The sequence below is a fragment of the Stegostoma tigrinum genome, chromosome 33, assembly GCF_030684315.1.
Source record: "Stegostoma tigrinum isolate sSteTig4 chromosome 33, sSteTig4.hap1, whole genome shotgun sequence".
Lineage (NCBI taxonomy): Eukaryota > Metazoa > Chordata > Chondrichthyes > Orectolobiformes > Stegostomatidae > Stegostoma > Stegostoma tigrinum.
In genome coordinates, this window is record NC_081386.1 from 11067672 (window position 1) to 11078370 (window position 10699).

Sequence of the window (10699 nt, forward strand, 5' to 3'; positions counted from 1 at the left end):
TTATAATTAGCTTTATTTTTGTTTACTGTAATGAAAAATTAAAATGAGTTTTCATGCATTACAAGAAGCTGTGTTCGTTTAAGAATGTATTCATTGGTTTATCCATTTACAGTAGATGTGGTAAACATCATGTTTGTCCTAGAAATGATTTTTTTTCAAAAGAGCCCCTGAAGACATTTCTTACAAAGATCTTCCAAAGTGTCTTTGGTTGGAGATAAATATCCCTTTCTATGCAACATGAACTGTGATTCTTCATGATCTGTGGTTTGAGAGATTTGCCAGCGTATTACATTATTTAAAGCATATTCCAATGCTCGGAATCAGCTGAGTGACAAAGTCAAGGGTTCAAAACCCACTCCAGGGGCTAGAGCTTATGATTTTGTGGAGTGCCAAGGGTGTGCTGCATTGTTGACGATATTATATTTCTGTGGAGATGTTAAACCATCTGTCTGTTTAGATGGATGCAATTGCACAATTTGAAATGCAATTTTGTAGTATCAGCACAGGCTCAGTGCCACAGGATCTTTTACATCTATCTAAGAGGACAGATGGACCTCAGTTTAACATTTCATCCAAGAGGCATCACCCTTTCAGTACTGCAGGGAATGTCAGTATTGATTATTCTTTTTCTGCAACGGGGTTTCAGTTGATGATCCTCTGACTTAAAGGCAAGAAGAATTGGATAACTGAGGCAAGACTGATGCAACTTTTTTGTTAACCAACAGTGAGTGCATCTTCTAAAATTAAAGCACTGGTTCTACAATACTGTAGACTGTTCTGTGGAATTGAAATGTATGCTCCTATTATTTCCATTTATTATACGAAGCTGATCAACATAGTACAAATAATCAATTTCCTTAATCAATGCAGGCATATAAATTGAGTACAATGTGCAGAAAGGTCAGATCTACTCTCAGTTGAGTGATGTTATTGACAAGATCAAACCCCCTCAAAATATTTTAAGAAGGTAGCTTAGACCCTAAATTTTTCTTACTTTAAAGGTGGATGTGAAGTGCTGTTTCCAGATGCAATGTGACCGGTCAAGCTACTCAACGTTAAGCAAAATATAACTTATTTAAACACTGTGGAAAATACAAGCAAAAGAAAGAGTAATTTAGAATACTTTTGGAAAACTTACCAATAATAATCCATACAATACCTACTGCTAATTAATTGTTCCAATGTAGTGAATATGCCATGAACACACCCCTTGGCAAAAAGGCAAATTCAGATACATTCTCACATGCAGTTCTCCAAGCCAGGAGGAAAAAAAAATCAAGTGAAGATTCAGAGAAAGCAGCAGCCACGAGACATTACTGAGGTTTCTAACTCTATTGATACCCTAAAGGCTTCTGCTTAAAGCTAAACATGGAAACTGAAAAAGAAACTAGTAAAGATAACGAAGTGTGAGGCTGGATGAACACAGCAGGTCAAGCAGCATCTTAGGAGCACAAAAGCTGACATTTCAGGCCTAGACCCTTCATCAGAAAACCTTTTCTAATGAAGGGTCTAGGCCCAAAATGTCAGCTTTTGTGCTCCTAAGATGCTGCTTGTGTACATCCAGCACCACACTTTGTTATCTTGGATTCTCCAGCATCTGCAGTTCCCATTATCTCTGATTACAAGAAACTAATAAGCCTGGTCTGTGAGAGCTGACCACATCCAGGGTACTTCCATTGTTTGAACTTCAAAAAAAACCCCAGGGCCTCACAAATTGTTTATCCATTTGGAGACAGCTTGTGACTGCTGCCTTCAACCGCTCTTTGAAAAAAAAACTGGACAAAATAACCTCTTGAAGTGCAAGCATCTTCATAGTGAACATTAAAGGGCTGTATTGAACATAACAGTAAACAAAGACTGTGAAGAGAGCTAATCGTTGGTATCCTATGGATGCAGCTACAGGTTCTATGTGATTGGTTGTTACAGACATAGTTTCTTATGCACATGCTCAGTATCTCTTCTTGGACCAAAGATGTTCGAAGCCTTTGTTTCACAGCTCTGTCCATGTTCACTTTTGCCATGAACTGCTTGCTTCATAAAGTACTATAACTTTCTTTCAACTCCTACTTCAGACAACCCTGTGTCATTTTCATCTGAAGCATTGACTTCAGTGTTCTCAGCTCTCCTTTAAGTTATATGTGCCCCATTATAATTATTTTGAAGGGCCAGTACTATTGTTGGCAATCATACATTAATCAGCCCAATTATCTGCCTAGGGGCAAATTCCACGTCACTGGTATAGGTCTGTGGGTCCTAACATGGCTGAAGGGACCAATCCTAGAACCCCATCTCCAACCATACATCTGGCAGGTGTTTCTGTGTGGTGAAACCACTCATTGGCCTTGAGATCACGAGCATTCCTTTCTCAAGTTCCTTTTCCAGACTGCTTCTTGCTGACAGTGTTCTCAAAGGATTGACACAGGAGTTACCTCCAACTCAGTTTCTTCTGAGTGAGGGTCTGCTATACTTTGGTATCTATGTTGGATTTCTTGAGGAAAGCAATTGATTTCCCTAGCTCTTCTTTGTAACTCGGCCTCTGCTGCTTGATGAGATTTCCTCTTGACTCACTGGTGATATCATTTTGCCAGGGAATGAGAGCTTTGTTTTTCTTGTTGACGAGGACTTGGATGTTGTAGCCATTCTTGTTGAGCCAGTCTTGTTGTTTCCTGGTCTTGTAGCAAATGGCTTCTTCAGATATTCACAAATAAAACAACTTCGTTTGTGATTTTGATGAATGCATTGTTGGAAGATCATGAAATATTCATAGACAGCACCTTCCACACCCTGAAACACTGCCATCTACAAGGACAAGGGCAGCAAAAACATGGGAAAACTGCCACTTGCAAGTTCCCCTCCAAGCCACTCAGCATGCTATCTTGGAGATATTTTGCCGTTCCTTTACTGTCACTTGTCACTTGGTCAAAATCCTGGAATTCCCTCCCTAACATCATTGTGGATCGACCTACAACACGTGTTAAAAACTAGTCCCATGCAAGAAATAGCAAGAACTGCAAGTGCTGGAGTCAGAGATAATAAAATGAGTAGCTGGAGGAACACAGCAGGCCAGGCCACATCAGAGGAGCAGGAAACTTGATGTTTTGGGTCAGGACCCCGAAATGTCAACTTTCCTGCTCCTCTGATGCTGCCTGGCCTGCTGTGTTCCTCCAGCTACACATTTTATTATCTCAAATTCCATGCAACCAAGGTTAATCCTCAGGTGCGTAGATGGAGTTAAGTGAAACCTTCTGTTAACATCTCATTCATGAGCCATACAAAAACAGGGACTAGTCAAGGAAAAACTGATTGAAGAGGCAACCCTGTAGTATTACGACTTTCTGGAACACGAAGCTGCCAAACTGAAATTCTCCCTCCTACTTACATGTACGGTGCACTTTAAGGCCAGAGTGAAGATGAAAGTGAAGAACAGTTGAAAGACAATTCTAAAATGAAGAAATGAAGACTTTCTTGGTACTTTGAGAGTAAGAATTTTGCTTTCTATAGAAAGTGGTCTCAGTTCCAGACTTATTTCAGGAAGAGGTTGCTCCCCTGCAGAGAAGAACATCACTGGAATGCTATCAAGAAGTAAAAGCATGTCATCAGCATTAAGGAAATAAACGTCTGAACTAGAATCAACTAATTTCTGCATACATTTGTGGTCCACGGGCTGAGTGAAAATATTTGGACAATAGCCGAAGGGTCAGAACACATCACCTGTCTACGAGTCTCAATCTCAGCCAAATATTCTGCCTGGTTACGTATTGAGGATTTATGTCGTACAATTTCCTTCCCATTAATTTTTAATCCTTTTCTTCAAAAGGCTGCCATTATTCACAGATGTTCTCTATTACAAGTTCTGGTTGTTCTGCAACCGTCTTCTGCAAACTCACTTAAAGATTTTCATTTTCTCTCTCTCTCGAGTTTCTTTTTCGATATCAGCACTCATTGTCAATATCAGAATGTTTTCCTCAAATAATAGCTTAAATAATTTTCAAGTTCTAAATGTTTCAGTGAAATAGAGACCTTTTCAATCTTTACAGCAGCTCTTCTGTCACCTGCTCAAGAGCAATGGCTGCCTCTACATAGGACCTGTGGAAATTGTAAACGTTTCTTTCTCAAACTCTAAGGTTTGTTAGTAATGTATACCTACTAATAACTGGGTTTGTAGTCATATAGTCTCTCTTAGGTAGCTACAAGTCTTTTTTTTCATTTGATTTGTTCAAGTTTCTTTACGATGCTAAATTTTAGCTTTTCCAAGATATTCCTCAGATTTGGAAATTCGAGAGTTTGGTTCTCTTTTTACTGAAAAAAAAGCACTAGTGTTTCCATTGCTTGCCGTTGAGACTCAATTGCATACTGACACTGACTAATATTGGCATAATCCAGTCTGCAACTTTCTTTCCCTGGGTAGTTTTCATTCTCTGATTGCAATGTTTGAATGACGTCTCAGACTGTTTCCAAACTTTGAATTCTTTTTCTCAGAATGTGCTGTGTTCATCTTGATTATGTTTATGTATTTCTAGAAGGATATGTTACACACAATTATTTTGTGCTAATTGAGGTGAAGTACTGTCTTCCTGAAGCTTCACTGGTTCCAAATCTGGCAATGTCCTTCAAACTCTGTTATGTACCATTGGAAATGCCTTCAAAACTCCATATATGGTATCCACTTTGCTGACTGAAGACAAGTTTGAATCTTTACCCAAAACTAACCCTGAATGAATGACGAAGGCCATCTTCAGCTGCTGGCCCTATAAGTGTTAGAACAATAATGATTTGTGCCTGTTCACCATTGTTGATCTGCAACACTGTTAAGTCCTTTAGCTGCAGCTGTGTTTCAGCTTAGTCAAATTCACCTCTGGGGTTCAGCAGCTGAGACCTCAGGATTTCAGTTTCTTTCTGCTTCCTTTTAGTGTTCTGGCCTATGTTGCAATGAGGAATTTATTCATGTAATTATGATTGTTACAGATACCTGCCCTTGGTAGCACAGCCAAAATAAGTGGGCAAATTTACCTTTGTTACCTAATTCAGTAAAGGGATGATTATCCTCAAAAGAAGCAGCTGAGACTTTATGAACAGTTCCACCTGAATCCAAGAGTACAGGAAGGTCCCAGACCTCTGCTTCTAATAAATCAGCAACATAAGTGGTAGGTTCCATCTCTGTGTGAAAAATTCCTGAATCTAGAATCTTTTCGTTGGTTACCTTCAACTGTGGCACTCTTTCCCTCCTGCTGTTTATTGCCTCTCTTTTGAGAAAAATAAAAGATTTGCATTATCTTCCTGTAGGCCTAGTTTTTGCCATGAATTGATCCCTGAATAACTAAGTGAACTTTAGCATCTTTTGTGACTGCTAAATGAAGAATATTTAAAGCCACGTAGTATCTACGCTTAATAAAGAGGAGGTAGAATAACAATTTAAGTAATCTGCTCTCTTCTGTTGTAGTGAGTGTGGCATTCATCTGCACCCTCACTCCTTACTCTAGTTCCAATACCTCCTTTTAATTCCACAATTAAATGGAATATGATCTGAGAAACTGAGACATTAATCGTGGTACTGTATCTGAAAGAATAAATATGTATACCTTTGTTTACAACTTAAAATAACCATTATTGCCATTAACATGATATCTGCATTTCAGAGCACATTTTGTCGATTTGCAAGATTGGAGAAGCTGAAAGCCTACAGTAGGTTGATTATATCTCCTGTCTCTATCCTCATTGTTGAGGAGACCAGCACATTAGTGCAAAAGACAGCCATCAGCCAAAAATATGGAGTGGATGATCTACCTTCACGTTTTCCTGAATTTCCCAGCTATAGCAGCAAAAATCCTTCTCTTCAGCCAATTCCATTGACTCTAAGTGGTATCAATAGCACTGAATACTTGTGGTCCAGAACTAATCTTCTCTCAAACCAAGCTGATATAAAACGGCTGCAATACTGGCAGTTATCTGACAATGTGGAAAATTGCCCAGGTATATCCATACACAAAGTGCAGGAAACATCCAATCTGCCCAATTACATCTCTTACACTCTACTTTCTATCATCTGTAATGTGATGTAAGGAGTCATTGACAGTGCCATTAAGCAGCAAAGTGAAACTCACCATTACTCCAGAAAACTAGAAGCTGCTATCCTCATTAGAGAGGGAGACGACTGGCAGTACAATTACCCTGAGAGTCGCTATGTCTCAGGTAAGGCTAAGAAGGCTGGACCATCATAGTAACCTCAGCCATTGTTGGAAGTGAACTCACATTACTGGTGTCACTCCACATTGCAAACCCACCAAATGAGGTAACCAATGCCAAGTTGCAGTTAAAAAGGAAAAAAATCCTGCTTAAAGGATCGTAGTTTGTTTTCTACTTGAGCCATTTGTTTACAGACCTCATTACAGCTTTGATTCAAGCATAGGCAAAACAGCTGAACTTATGAGGTAAGGGTTACTGCCCTTGACATCAAGGCAGCATTCAACTGAAAAAGGCAAGAAGAAACTCCAACAAAACTAGAGCCAATGAGACTCTCAACTGATAGCAGTCATACCTGATGCAAATGAAGATGGGTGCAGTTGTTGGAGGTCTGTGGAGGCCATCTCCACCAGTAGCCTTATCTCCAAGGCAACATGTAATGACAAACATTGTCTTTCATTATTAACTGTCTTTTATAAAGGGGGTAATGTTTCTGCAACATAAATTGGATTGACATGATTGCAACGCTGACATTCTTTATGCTGCTGCATAATCCTTGATGATCACCTGGTCTGAATCCATGAGCTGCTAGAATGTGACTCGGGCAATTTCCTTCCTGAAGCAAATGACTGTAACATATGTATAACCCTACTGAAGTACTCAGCACAGAAGGCAGAGAACCTTCTTTTTCTTAACAAAGATTCACATATTCTTTGAATAGCTCAAGAACTCAACTCAAGAACTTCGTTCAAGAATTTTGAAGTCTTTACAACCTCAAAGCTGAACAATGATATACACTGTAAATGACAAGGGGTATGCTTACTTTTGTGTATTTAGTGCCCTGTAACCTACAGATTGAGTTAAAAACTTATCATCTTAACAATGAACACCACTCCAGGTACTCAGAGAAACATTGCAGTACATTTTGTTCAGGATCTCTTGTACTATATTTATCTGTAGGGAATGGGAGCCTTGAAATAGGGTATCAATCATTGACTAATGACATCAATCTCTATTGCTCAGAAAAAGCCTCGGAATCAAACTTAGTAGACCTAACAGCAGAGACTAAGAAACATGTAATGATCCAGTCTCCTGCCTCTGTTTAAAAGATAGTTGTTAAGTATCCAAACTGTGAAGTGTTATTCTTAAATAAATAATCTATGGCACTTCTCAGCTTTCGAGTTGTCAAGAGACCATGTTTTAGCAGTCAGTATCTGGTTTAAATCTGGTAACATGGTAAAGCAACAAATATACTGACATGATATTTTGACCAAGTGATTTATGTCATATCTTGCAAGTTCAAGGAAATACATAAAGAGGCAACAGTTTGTGTTCCTTTATTGGTAGGAGTGCAATTAAAGCTAGTGTGATACTCTTGTGTATGGCTGTTACAATCCTACTTGAATTTCTGGCAATCTTTCATACAATCTGAATTTCCTTAAACCTGTTCTATTCTTGTGGCCAAGTTAAATGTCTTGAGCACAAGCTCTACCATGTTCTTACCATTGCTAGGAAGTTTACTTGTCAAATCTTTTGTTATTTATGTACACTATGAATAGCTTCAAAAGCTTGTATGATGATTATATTTGCCTTCAAGGTAGAAAAGGTATCCTAAGGCGTTTTAATGATTGTCCTTAGCCACCTCACAGAAACACAAAAAAAAACTTCATTGTACAGGAGACCATTTGGTTCATCTAATCTGCATGGCCAAAAAAAAAACAGGTTTACCCAGCCTTATCCTAGTTTCCAGCTCTTGGTCTATAATCCTTTAGATCACAGCATTTGTGTATAATATTTTGTAAATGTAATGAGAGTTTCTAACCCGACCTAGCCCTTCAAGCAGAATCACACCATGATCCCAGTCAAAAGAAAACTCTCTAATCCAGCTGCCAATATATTTTTATGGTTGAAATATGGTCAAAAAAGCTCTCAACCGCATCTTTTGCATTTCCCGCACCTCTGCCCTCACATCCCCTCAGTACAACAAAGACAGAAACCCCCTTGTCCTCACATATCACACCACTAACCTTCGGATTCAACGTATCATTCTCTCCCATTTCCGTCGCCTGCAATCTGACCCCACAACCAAGGATCTATTTTCCTACCCACCACTATCTGTCTTCCATAAGAACTGTTCTCTCTACGACTCCAGTGTCTGTTCCACATTTCCAACCACCCTCAGCACCTTACCCTGCAACCACAGGAAGTGCTATACCTGCTCCAACACCTAACCCCCTCACCTCCATCCAAGGACCCAAAAATACTTTCCACATCAGACAGAGGCTCACCTGTACATCTACCAATGTGGTCGACTGCATCCACTGCTCCCAGTGTGGCCTCCTGTATATCAGTGAGACCTAGCGAAGGCTCGGAGACCACTTTGTGGAGCACCTATGCTCGATTTGTGACAAACGACAACACCTTCCTGTAGCAAGCCACTTTAACTCCCCCTTCCATTCCCTGGATGACATGTCCATCCCGGGCCTCCTCCAGTGTCACGATGATGACACCTGGAAGCTGGAGGAGCAGCACCTTATATTCCACATTGGGAGCCGACAACCCAATGGTCTCAATGTGGAGTTTACCAGTTTCAAAATCTCCCCACCCTCTGCCTCATCCCAAGTCCAATCCTCTCTCTCTACCCTGCCTCCTTGACCTGTCACAACCTGCCCGTCTTCTCTCCCACCTATCCCCTCCTCGCATCTCATTGACCAGCCCCCACCACTGCCTTCCTGCACTCACCTATCACCATCCCACCAACTTTCCCCAGACCCACTCCTCCTCTGTCTATTTATTTCAGAGCTCCCTGCTCGCTCCCCTATCTCTGAAAAAGGGTCCCGATCCGAAATGTCAACTTTCCTGTTCCTCTGATGCTGCCTGGCCTGCTGTGTTCCTCCAGCTCCACACTGTGTTATTTTTGACTCCAGCATCAGCAGTTCTTACTGTATCTGAATGTATTTTTATGAATATTTTTCATACTAATTAAAACCAGCTTTTAAAATATGCACCTGCACTTGATTTCCCATTTTTCCTTGTACAACAGCCAGATCAATCCACACGGATTGTTTTACAATCATTTTAAGAGGCTTTACGATGTATTAAGTGGAAATACAACAGGTTGTGTGTGGGCATCACTGGAAAGATCGTCATTTGATGCCCATCCTTAATTGTTCTGAGAAGGTGGTGTGGGTTTGGGTGGGAAGGTGGTGAGGGGGCTTTCTGTTTAATTGTTGCCAAAAATACAAGGCAGGAATTCCTGGTTTTGGCTGAGTGACAGTGGAAATATGAGCAAGCTAGGCTGTGTATGATCTGAAGAAAAACTTTCACATGCAATTGCTGTCCTCATCCTTCAAGGTGTTGGCTATATTAGGTTTGTGAAGCTTTGAGAACCTTTGTAAGTTACTGCAGTGATCCATGTTAATAATCCACTGTTGTACCTTTCAACGATTAAAGGAATTGTTTGATAACCTGACCATAGACATAGCATAAGATGACACCTCTTGTTCTTGTGTCTCCTGTTATAAAATCTCTGACCCCACCTTGAATGCTACCTCCTCACCACACCCTGGAGTGTCGCAATCTTATTGATTTACCAGGTGTAAAGTCTGTAAAGGCTTAAAGCCTCTGAAAAATCTAGGCTATATTTTCAAAACCAAATCATCTCCTTAAAAGAGACACAAGAGATATGCTCTTCTGAAGTGAATGAATTCTGGCGTTTTCCTTTACCAATTGCACCTTCAATCCTCCTGGTCACCAAAGTAGAAACAACGGATCATGCCACAGTATGTCTTCTCACCAGAGGAGGTCTTAACAACAGTGTGAGTGTTGTGAAGCTGCCAGTGGCCGTGAAATAAAGGGATCTATCAAATTTCGAAATCAGTGAGCTTGTGCCAAAAGTACTGGCCAGTATTTATACCAACAAAATTAGATTGCTAGCTCTGTGCTACTTGTTTAATTCCTAAAAGAGTTAATAAATTTGCAAACCCAATGATCTCAACGATAATGAACAATTTGCACATGCAGAGAACTTTCATGCATTTTATAAACAGATTTCTAAATATCAAAAACAGTAAATTAATGAATTTAAAAGCTACCCACTTTATCTAATTAATCCAGGTATAACATTATAATTCTGTGCAACATAACCATAGTCAACAATGGGCTGCTGAAATAATTAAAGAGGAAATATTATGTGGTCATAAATCATTGCAGATGAAATTTTCAAATGAAATTTTGCTCATGCATTGAAAAGCTTCTAATAACCATTGTTTCAGCTTTCAAATGATCGATTACTACCTCTAGTTGTAAAAGTCACTGATGGATAAAGGGCAGCCTTTAATAGGATTACCATCTGCGGGATCTGTTCTGGTGGTAATTGAAGGATCTGGTGCCAATATCATCGCAAAGTATTGTTGATCACTATTTCCAATTAATATTCCTCGCACTTTTGACTTTTATTTGCCTGTTATCTTTTCCCATTCCTGTTTGTGGGGCCATGAGTGCAAATTGGTTGCTGACA